Below are 10,423 nucleotides of genomic sequence, written 5' to 3' on the forward strand. Positions count from 1 at the left end.
GATTTTGGGAACAGTTTCTGTTCTTTGCGAAGAACGTTTGTTCTCCGAAAACAAATAATAGATTTGTTCATTTGCTCCAAAAAAAAAAAAAAAAAAAGAGAGGAACATTTCTTTTGATTGTTTTCCAACTCCACCTCCACATTTGACAATGGGAAGTCACAATACGCTTTCCTCCTGTGAGCAGAATTTGTGAGTCAGCCGAGTTCTAAACCGTGACATTTATGAATCTTGGGAAGTCAGAGTGTGACCCAAAAGTGAGGTGGAATTTACTGAGCTGATGACATTATCGGACAAATGGCTGAAACTTCCAATTTTCATTAATCTACATTCATTAATTCATTTGTTGAGAGAATTAAGCACCTGCTACATGCCAGGCAGTGTTCTTGGTGGTGGGAATACATGAATGAACCCAAAAGACAAAAGTTCCTGCCCTCTAGTCTACCCAGGCAATAGAAATAAAAGCAAATATAAACAAATGGGACCTAATTAAACTTACAAGCTTTTGCACAGCAAAGGAAACCGTAAGCAAAACAGACGGCAACCTACAGAATGGGAGAAAATATTTGCAAATGATGCGGCTGACAAAGGCTTAATTTCCAGAATATAAAATCAGCTCATACAACTTAGTAACAAAAAAATGAACAACCCAATCCAACAATGAGCAGAAGACATAAATAAGCAGTTCTCCAAGGAAGACATATAAATGACCAACAGGCACATGAAATAATGCTCAATATCGCTAATTATCAGAGAAATGCAAATCAAAACTACAATGAGGTATCACCTCACACCAGTCAGAATGGCCATCATTCAAAAGTTCACAAACAATAAATGATGGAGAGGCTGTGGAGAAAAGGGAACCCTCTACACTGTTGGTGGGAATGTAGTTTGGTGCAGCCACCACGGAAAATAGTACGGAAGTTCCTTAAAAAACTAAAAACAGATTTACCCTATGATCAAGCAATCCCACTCCTGGGCATATATCCGGAGGGAACTCTAAGGCAAAAAGATACATGCATCCCAATGTTCAAAGCAGCACTATTTACAATAGCCAAGACATGGAAACAAACTAAATGTCCATTGACAGGTCACTGGATAAAGAAGCTGTGGTATGTTTATACAATGGAATACTACTCAGCCATAAAAAAGAATAAAATAATGCCATTTGCAGCAACATGGAAGGACCTGGAGACTGTCATTCTAAGTGAAGTAAGTCAGAAAAAGAAAGAAAAATGCCATATGATAGCACTTACATGCGGAATCAAAAACAAGACACAGATGAGCTTATTTACAAAACAGAAAGAGACTCACAGACATAGAAAACAAACTTATGGTTACCAGAGGGGAAGAGGGTGGGAAGGGATAAATTGAGAGTTTGAGATTTGCAGATACTAATATATATAAAATAGATAAACAACAAGTTCATACTGGATAGCACAGGGAACTATATTCAGTATCTTGCAATAACCTATAGTGAAGAAGAATATGAAAAAGAATATGCACATATGCGTGTAACGGCATCATTATGCTGTGCACCAGAAACTAACACAACACTGTAAATCAGCTATACTTCAATTAAAAAAAAAAAGAGTTTGGGCTTTGTACAATCTTAATTAGGATGAAAGAGTATTATCCAGAAGGAAACACTTGATAATGAAAATTTTAAGAACTAAATATAAATGTAAATAAAAGCATGTTGCAAAGCCACATTTTATCACTAATGATCAGGTTGAAACAAAAAATTGCGTATTTATCACGATCATTCACTGAAAGGCATCATTGAAATGCCTGTAATCTAAATAAGGGGGAGATTCATGAGCAGATGGTTTTACTGTGGTGATTTAAGGGGTTTGTGGGACAGGACAAACCCCCTGCCTGGAATTCTACTACTTGAATCTAATAATAGGATTTAGTTTTTCCTTCTTGCGGCTCTTTGAGCTCACTTATCTGAGTCCAGATCCTTCTGTTAAAACACAAACACTGGGTTAGGATGGGAAGGGGGCAGGGAAAAGAGTGGGAAATCATATCCAAAGCAGTTGTCAGGTAATTTCTTCTTGGGAATCCCACGTGAATAAACCATGGCTTGGGTTCCCATGGAAGAGCTCGGGGAGGAAAGAGGATGGCTGGGGTGGTGACAAGGTACAAAGAACAAGCTTTAATTATGACTGTTTTTATTAATGGGGATCAGTGTCACACCTGTGAGCAAACTACACTGACACTAAAATTCTAAGACTTGTTTTCAGATATAATCAGCCTCACCAGAGACAGAAGAATGCCTAACATTACCACATTACCACCTTAGAGCAGGCCAGCATTCCCAACCATATTATGTTGTTTGGCCAAGAATTTTCTCTCTTTCTGTAGCACCCACTTATTCTACACAAAGTGCATGAACAGGGAATGGATATTTCACACCCCAGGTGCACTGTAACAGCCTTGACAAGCCTCTAGGTTCATTATTTGCTGTGAATGGGCAGCAGGTAATAGCTTTGACTTCCATGTGAGGCCCTATCTGTCACGTACACACAGCACATGGACCAGAACCCCCAAGGCCAAGAGTGTCCCTTATTAACTCATCAGCATTCTGGTGGACACCTCTCTTGCCCGAGCAGAGGTGTGGCGGCAAAGCACACGGGCTCTGGAGCTAGGCTCACTTGGCTTGACTCCCTGCTCTACCATTTACCAGCAGTGTGTCTGTGGGCAATGCATCCAACTCTGCACCTCAGTTTTTTTCATCTATGAAATGAGAATGATAACAGGTTACTGTGACGATAACATGAGACAAACCAAGTGAAATGTTTAGAACACATCCAGCACATACTAAGCGTCATAAATGGTGACGGTTATTTCAGCAGAACAGGATGGTTTTTAGAGCAGGTGCCACTGGGAATATTTAAGTCCACTACTAAGATATTACTGTCTACATACAAATTTAATCCTTCCCCAAACTTCTGACATTTTTATAAGCATAGGAAGAAGGAAGGAAGGAAGGAAGGAAACTGATATAAAAAATACCACTTAGGGCATATTTTGATTATTCTTAGCTGTTGTTATAATGCTGTGTTAATTTTCCCTTATTAAATATTGAAGAAGGGCCATCACCATTGGGAAGACATTAAAATATACTATATGAAATTAACTAATTTGTCTTTATGGAATATAGCCCCAGAGGACCCCAGACGCTCTTTTTATGACACATCTATTTTCTGAAAAAGCCCTCATGTCATACGTATGTGCCAACAAAACACAAGAGCCCAGGACAAACCCATCCCTGGGTAAGGAGAGAAAACGGCTCCAAGCTGTGCTCAACAAGCGGCAGCACTGGAACAGGAGGAGGTCGAATGAACAGTTTCAGAAGAACTGTCTTGTCTGGTGGAGGCACCCACGCCAGGAGGAGACACAAGCTAATGACAAAAGGACCAGGCACCATGTGCATCAGACCTGGCTTTACAACCTAGAACGTCTTCGTTTTCTTTTCTAATTTATAAGGTCAAAATCGTGGTGCTGATTTTGTGGCACCGAAATAAATGCTTTATGAATCAACAGAAGCTCCATCATGAAAAAGAATGTTTTTAAATTCATATTCTTTTCATCAAAATATACTACTACCAACTCAGTAACAAAAAAATCTTTTAAAAAATTTTCTGTTTTACTTTAAATTGTATTCAGGAAACAAATTTTAATCATATTGAATGCATATTTCTATAGAACTAGGTTTGAATACCTCATAAATTCTCATTAAAAATCTTTATAAATTCTCTATAAAATATAAGAAAAAAAGAAAAACAACAACAACAACAAAAAAACCCCCAAAACGATAAGGAACAAAAAAAGACAACAAAAAAGAAAAAAATTTCTCTATAATGATACAAATGAACTTATTTACAAATTAGAAATAGACTGGTAGACAGAAAACAAACTATGGTTTCCAAGGAGGAAAATCCTTTCCAAAGGAGTGGGCGGGGGGGATAAACTAAGAGTTTGGGATTAACAGATACACATTACTATATATAAAATAGATAAACAAGGACCTACTGCATAGCACAGGGAACTATATTCAATATCTTATAATATAACTTACAATGGAAAAGAATCTGAAAAAGAATATCTATGTGTATGTATAACTGAATCACTATGCTGTACACCAGAAACTAAGACAATATTGTAAATTAACTACACTTCAATAAAAAAAGAAATTCGTTGTAGAAAAAAATAATTCTTTATAAAAACAAAAAAGAAAACCTCTTAACATTCTCAAAATTCTATAAATAAAGGTAAAACATTTCATTACCATGGCGAAGTATACAAGGCATAGCTACATAATGCCGAGAAGAGAAAGGATAATTTTGAGAAGAAAGTGAATTTAAATTGTAATGAACTCTCTAACATCATTTGCAAAGAATCCTATATAATATAAGCAACTTAAAAATAGTACGACTGTATATCCTAGCAAACATTTCCCATTCCTTTCATCAGGAAGCAAATTCCTGATGGACAGTAAGTGTGATTTCATTACAGATGCTAAAGTATGGTATTTGCCGGCCAGGTTCAAAACAATGCAAGTAATATGTGGAAAACAAGCCAGAAGATTTATCCCCACAGACAAAATTTATAGAAATTAAATTAAGTATTGGATAGTCTTCCAGAAAATAGGTTCCATGACCCACATGGATAACCAGCATGACTTCCGGGGCAACAGGAACTAGTGAAGCACTGGCACCAGGCACCTGCAAGGTTATCAGCAACGAGACGGGACTGGCAGGGCCGCAGAAGGAAGTCAGCAGGGTGTCCCTGTAGCACGAACCATGTGGCCACTCACGAGCCCATCCCGTGTTTCTGGGATAACTGAAAGGAGTATCAAGTCAGATTTGGGATTTTTTGTCCTGCTTCTCCTAGGCACATAAGAAGTAGAAGGGAAATTAGATAATTTTTCTATATTTAAAAAACAGGGCAGGGTATATAGCTAGGTGGTAGAGTCCAGTGTTTAGTATGCACAGGGTCCTGGGTTCAATCCCTGGTACCTCCATTAAAAAATAATAACAACAAATAGATAAACCTAATTACCCCCCCCAAAATGACAATTCTTTTGCATTTGATCGATTGAATAGAAGATGGATGGACATTGGTATGCATTTTGATTAAGAAACACGTAGGAGCTCAAAACGAAAAACTGATGAATATACATTATGACTTGGGCATTTACAATTATGATTTGGAGCATTCATTATGCCAGAATTTGTCCATAAGTACATATGAATTCCCTCTGCAGCCAACGCATCACTTGAGGACAATATTTCTGAGACTTGTGATTCATCTTAGCACATGCCCCAGGGTTAAGCCGTCTTTCATCTAGAAATCTGAAAGAATGATTAAAATGGAAATGTTTCATGGAAACACCACCTCAATCATTTGGCATGTGTCTCACCGGCCACCCTTTCCAAATAGTGGTCACAGGACAAAAAAACAACCACAATGAACATTAACAACAGCAGAAACAAAACAGTGCAGCTCTTTCCCCTTACCCTGGACTCAAATTTGTGTCCGTAGTAATAATGACATATTGTCCCATGCTATTGCTTCAAAACATGTTTCCAGCCACACTGGGGACTCCTATGTGCTGTTTTCCTTCATTCTTGCCCTTGGCAAAATTTTCTTTGTTCAGCTCACTCTTTGAGAAAGTCGCTTCTGTCTGAACTGTGTACACTCTAGGTCCCTCGGTTAATAAGAGTTTTGACCTTTGGGTTTCTACAGCCAGTTCTTCACTTGGAGATGATTGATGGCACTGATTCTCCTCACATGGGGTTCACAAGAAACCACCCTTCCTTCTTCTTCAAAAAAAAGTGTACCAATTCTGAGGACAACCCGGGAGGACCAGTTATCACCGCCGCCAACCCAGTTCTTTGAGTTCTAGAGATGGAACCCACCTAAGACAGAGAGGTCCCAACCAGGGTGGTATTCATGGGATAACGAGACAAAGGCACAGCTTAGTTTAAGCCAAACAACAAAAAGCAAGGGGCTCCTGTTCTCTACTCGTCATCCTCACAGCCTCTCTCCTAGTTCTGGGATCTCAGTTCTCATGCATCTACACAGAGAGAGGTTCCTAACTGCTTTCCTCATCTCTGGTGTGCCTTCACTGAGTTTTCCCAATATACTGACACAAGATTAACCTTCTCAAAACAATAGTGGGCACACATCACTTCTCACTCATGAACTTACTGGGTTCATAACTGGACACAATTACAACTCAGTACAGTAATATTCATAATCAGACGTATTTCAGACCCAATGTAATCATGAGAGAATCCTCTACCTTCCTCTCAAAAGCAGCACTTCCGCATTTTCTATCCTGGTCGGTAGCACCAGCATCCACCCAGTCTCTAAAGCCAGAGGCCAAGACTTGCTCGTCCTCATTCTTCACCTCTTTGTTGAATGGCGTATCGGTCCCCCTAATATATTGTAAACCGTCCCCCCTGCTAGGACCCTGGGCCAGGCTCTCTTGTTTCTTATCATTTCTTGCCTCTTCCTGGTTTCCAGCTTCCAATTTCACACATGGATTCTACCTACAGTTGACAGGGTATTTATTCTAAACTCAAATCTGATCACATGACTCCCTTACATAAAATCCTTACGTGGAGTCCCCCAGCCTATCTCAAACTCCTGGCCCAGACAACACTCTTCACCCTGCCTCATGGTGCCTCCAACTTAACCTTCAGCCATACCAAGGCACTCCAAGGTACCCACAGCGAGCCTTCTGGTGGTATCTGCTGTGCCTCTGTTCTCCCACAACTGGAATGTCCTTTTCCATGTCTGCCTAGGAGATGCCTATTCATCTATTTTTTTTTTCAACTGAAGTACAGTTGACTTACAATGTTGTTAGTTTCTGGTGTATAGCATAGTGATTCAGTTATACAAATACATATATATATATATATATATATATATATATATATACACACACACATATATTTATTTATATTTATATGTTGTTTTTCATTAAAGGCCATTACAAGCTATTGAATATAGTTCCCTGTGCTCTACAGTAGAACTTTGTTGTTCCTATCCATCTGTGATGTTCCTTCTCAGTTCTTCCTGATGCCACCATGCAGAGTTGTCACATTTGCCTTTGTGTCACCATATATACACATACATGCACGTAAATATATGCATACTATTTTTTTAACCATTTTTGGACTAATTACATCACACTGCAATAATTGTTCTGTATACATTTCACGCATAGTATAGCTTGCTTGCTACTCTTTGAGGATGTTTGAAACATAGTAGCTCATGAATGAATGAATAAATTATTCATTCATGAAAAAAGGAAGGAAGGAACAAACACCTGTCCAAAGGCACTTTCAATCACATCTCAGGTCTACTTTCTGCTTTACACTGCTTCATTTATATTCTTTCCCTTTTGCCATGCAAATACCACGGTTCTCTCCCTTCCCTCCTCAAGACTGCCACTGCAACCACTGGAATGTCTACTCCTCGCAATTTAGCCTGCCTGAACTAGTTCTAGAACCAGTCGTCCTTCCATGATTGGTTCAAGTTCTAACCAGTCACAAACCTCTGTCACCCTCCCAGTATCTAGTGGTCAGCACTCCTTTGAATCCCAGAGCACTTTTAGCCTGTACCACACATGTAACAGTCTGTAATGCTATGCTGTGCTTCTGTTTTACGTGTATACCTAGCACACACATGTGTATGTGAACAGTTGATTTATATGTATGGAACTAAAGAGTGTGAGACACTGAAAAGCAAGAACCATCCGTATCTCACAATGCAGACTGTGTTACTAGAACTTCTCACGGAAGTTCCAGAAGCAGTCAGCAACGTCTAACAATGAAGGTGGTCATCCTATGGGCGCTGGATGTAGGTCACACAAGTTAGTATTTCATTTATATTAATGAAACCCAAACAACTCCAGAATAAACTCTGATTTATCATCAACCAAGTAGTGAGATTCTAGGTTCAAGCATGGACTGTGGTCCCCTAAGGTCACTCAGTGGTTACTGAACACTCTAGTTGGGCAGAACTGTGTTTGATTCTCAGTTGAGGAAAATCTGTTTTATAAAAGAAAGTCTTTCAATTCTTTACCCTTTAAAACAAAGATCTTTCCATGGTCCTTCTGTGTGTACTGAATCAAGGCAGCCACATTTCAGTAATAAATACAGTTTGGAATGGCAGGTCCATGATAATGTAGATAGTTGAAGTCTACTTCCTCTTCCTCTTGGAACTTGGGGGCTTGCACGACAGAAGAAAAATCCTAATGTTCAAAAGTTTGTGTTCAGGAAAATGAAGATTTTATTTCACTGATTTACCATGAAGTTGCTCCGGCTAACCAACAACCATCAGCAACCCATGGAGAGACCCAGAGAGAAAATTAGAGGCAAAGTTCTCTGCAGGGATGACTTCTGGGTTTCGTACATAACAAGTATGCATACCAGCTCAACACATATTTATGGAGCATGAACTCAGCACCCAGGATAGTGCCGGGGTTGTGTAAGACGTACTTACTTTTAACTCCTTCTAAAAAGAGTGCTTTTCAAAGGCTTTCAAAAACGTATACCAATCAAAAAATTTATCATTTTGCACAACAAACCAATCTAAAGACCTTTTCAAATATTAAAGCACCTCTATAGCTGGATTCGCTCGAAGAGGGAAATGTTACATAATGAAAAAAAGATTCGACAGGACACTCAGAACTTAGATCAATATATTTTCCAGGTCATTGGAATAATTTAAATATGGTAGTTTTGTCTAGTTCTATTTGTCAGATTCTTTCTTTTTCTCAGATTTTTTTTTTTTTTTTGCCCCAGGAACAAAGCCATTTAGGTAACTACGTTAACTACATGTTCTCTGTGCTTCCTGACAAAAAAAAATAAGTAGAAATTTGCAGGAACCATTTTCCCTGTGCCCTTTCTCCATGTGGATTGTTCTCCGCCTTCCATTTTCTCTTTCGTAACCTGTTCCGATGGCCTTTCCTTCACCAGACTAATAGCTTCTGTCAGCAAGGCTTTTATTCAGTACAGTATCAAAAGCTTTGCAGAAAAACGGATTAATCATGTTCACGGCTCCTCTTTGTTTACCCCTTCAATTCTTGCAGAATTCAAGCTACCCGAGAAAATGCATGTCTAATCACAAACATTAACTCCCTCTCGGGCAGTTATTTCGGTGCATTGCTCTATCCTACGATTCGGGGTTCCCTGAAAAGCAAATGAGATCAGTTTTCCCACACACGTCTTCCTCATCAAATATGTCTTCTGGTGATTTAAACACACATTTCGTGTACCTCGAGTTCCAAGAGAGAAGCTTATGTATACAAATGCCAGGGAAGTCATTCAATATTTTACTTTTTCCTTTTCTACCAATATTCCCAGGAGACAGACATAACTAAGCATTTAAAAATAATAGAAAGTCGGGGGTTAGACGGCATCAATCAAGTAACAGAAGTCACGTCTTCTGTGACCCTTCCCGAGTGGGCCTTTGAATGTTCTTGTCACGGCTAAGTCTAAATGGAATAAAGAGTCTTCACTCAACTCTTATTCTGGAAAATATCAGAAAGCCATCCTTCACCATTAATTTCATGCCAATATAAAGATGATTTTGGTGACTCCACTACCTCCTTATATAGTAGGTCCATACACAAATTCTCTAATATATAAAAATTCCTTCTTGTTCAGAATGAACTTGTTCACATTTTTTCAGAAAAATAATTTTTTTTCCTGGATCGCACTGCTGGTTTCCTCTGTTAAAATGCTACGGTTGGAACCGCAAGACACAGGGGCAAAGCCATCATGCTGGCACCATGGAATCATTTCTCTCGTGCTCAGACCTTCTCTTGCCATTTTGAACATGGCTTTCTCATCATTTTTGCCACCTTGCTGAAAAGTCCGGGGTCAGGAAGCTTTACAAGGAGCGGTAGAATCCTCACGTCTCAGATAACAAGTACAAGACACTAAACAAAGAAAAACTCTCCCCGCGTATCTTTTTCAAACCATTAGCCAAGTAGCCAAGCAGAACCCCCATCCAGATGAGCCCTTCTGGAAACAAGCGATGAAAAAAAATGTGGTTTAATGGGAATTCATAAGACAGCAAGAAACATCACAACCCCGAACGAAGCTGACTGGAAACGAATTACCCTGGCCAGGCTGATGGGAATTCCTGCTTCTGGGAAAAGTGGATTTCCAACTGAGACGCCAAGCTCACCAACAGTCTATGGGCAGTCCATTTGCATAGCCCTTCTTGTATTATTCAAGTGAACATTGCTTTCCATAAGTATTTTCAGCTTTCTTTCTTTACAAAAACTTTGAGAAGAACAGAAATGAAAGTCAGAGCAGGATCACCCATAGGACGGACAGATGGCACCAAGGGTATACATTTAGCTGGAAGACCATTCCTTCTATGAACTTCACAGTTG

General features: G+C 39.2%; 1 protein-coding gene across 13 annotated transcripts in view; it reads right to left on the bottom strand.

Moving 5' to 3' along the window:
- Window positions 1-10,423, bottom strand: part of NRCAM (neuronal cell adhesion molecule) — a 268,306-nt gene that overhangs the window by 126,757 nt on the left and 131,126 nt on the right. The window lies entirely within an intron of this gene.

Source organism: Camelus ferus, chromosome 7, assembly GCF_009834535.1.
Source record: "Camelus ferus isolate YT-003-E chromosome 7, BCGSAC_Cfer_1.0, whole genome shotgun sequence".
NCBI lineage: Eukaryota > Metazoa > Chordata > Mammalia > Artiodactyla > Camelidae > Camelus > Camelus ferus.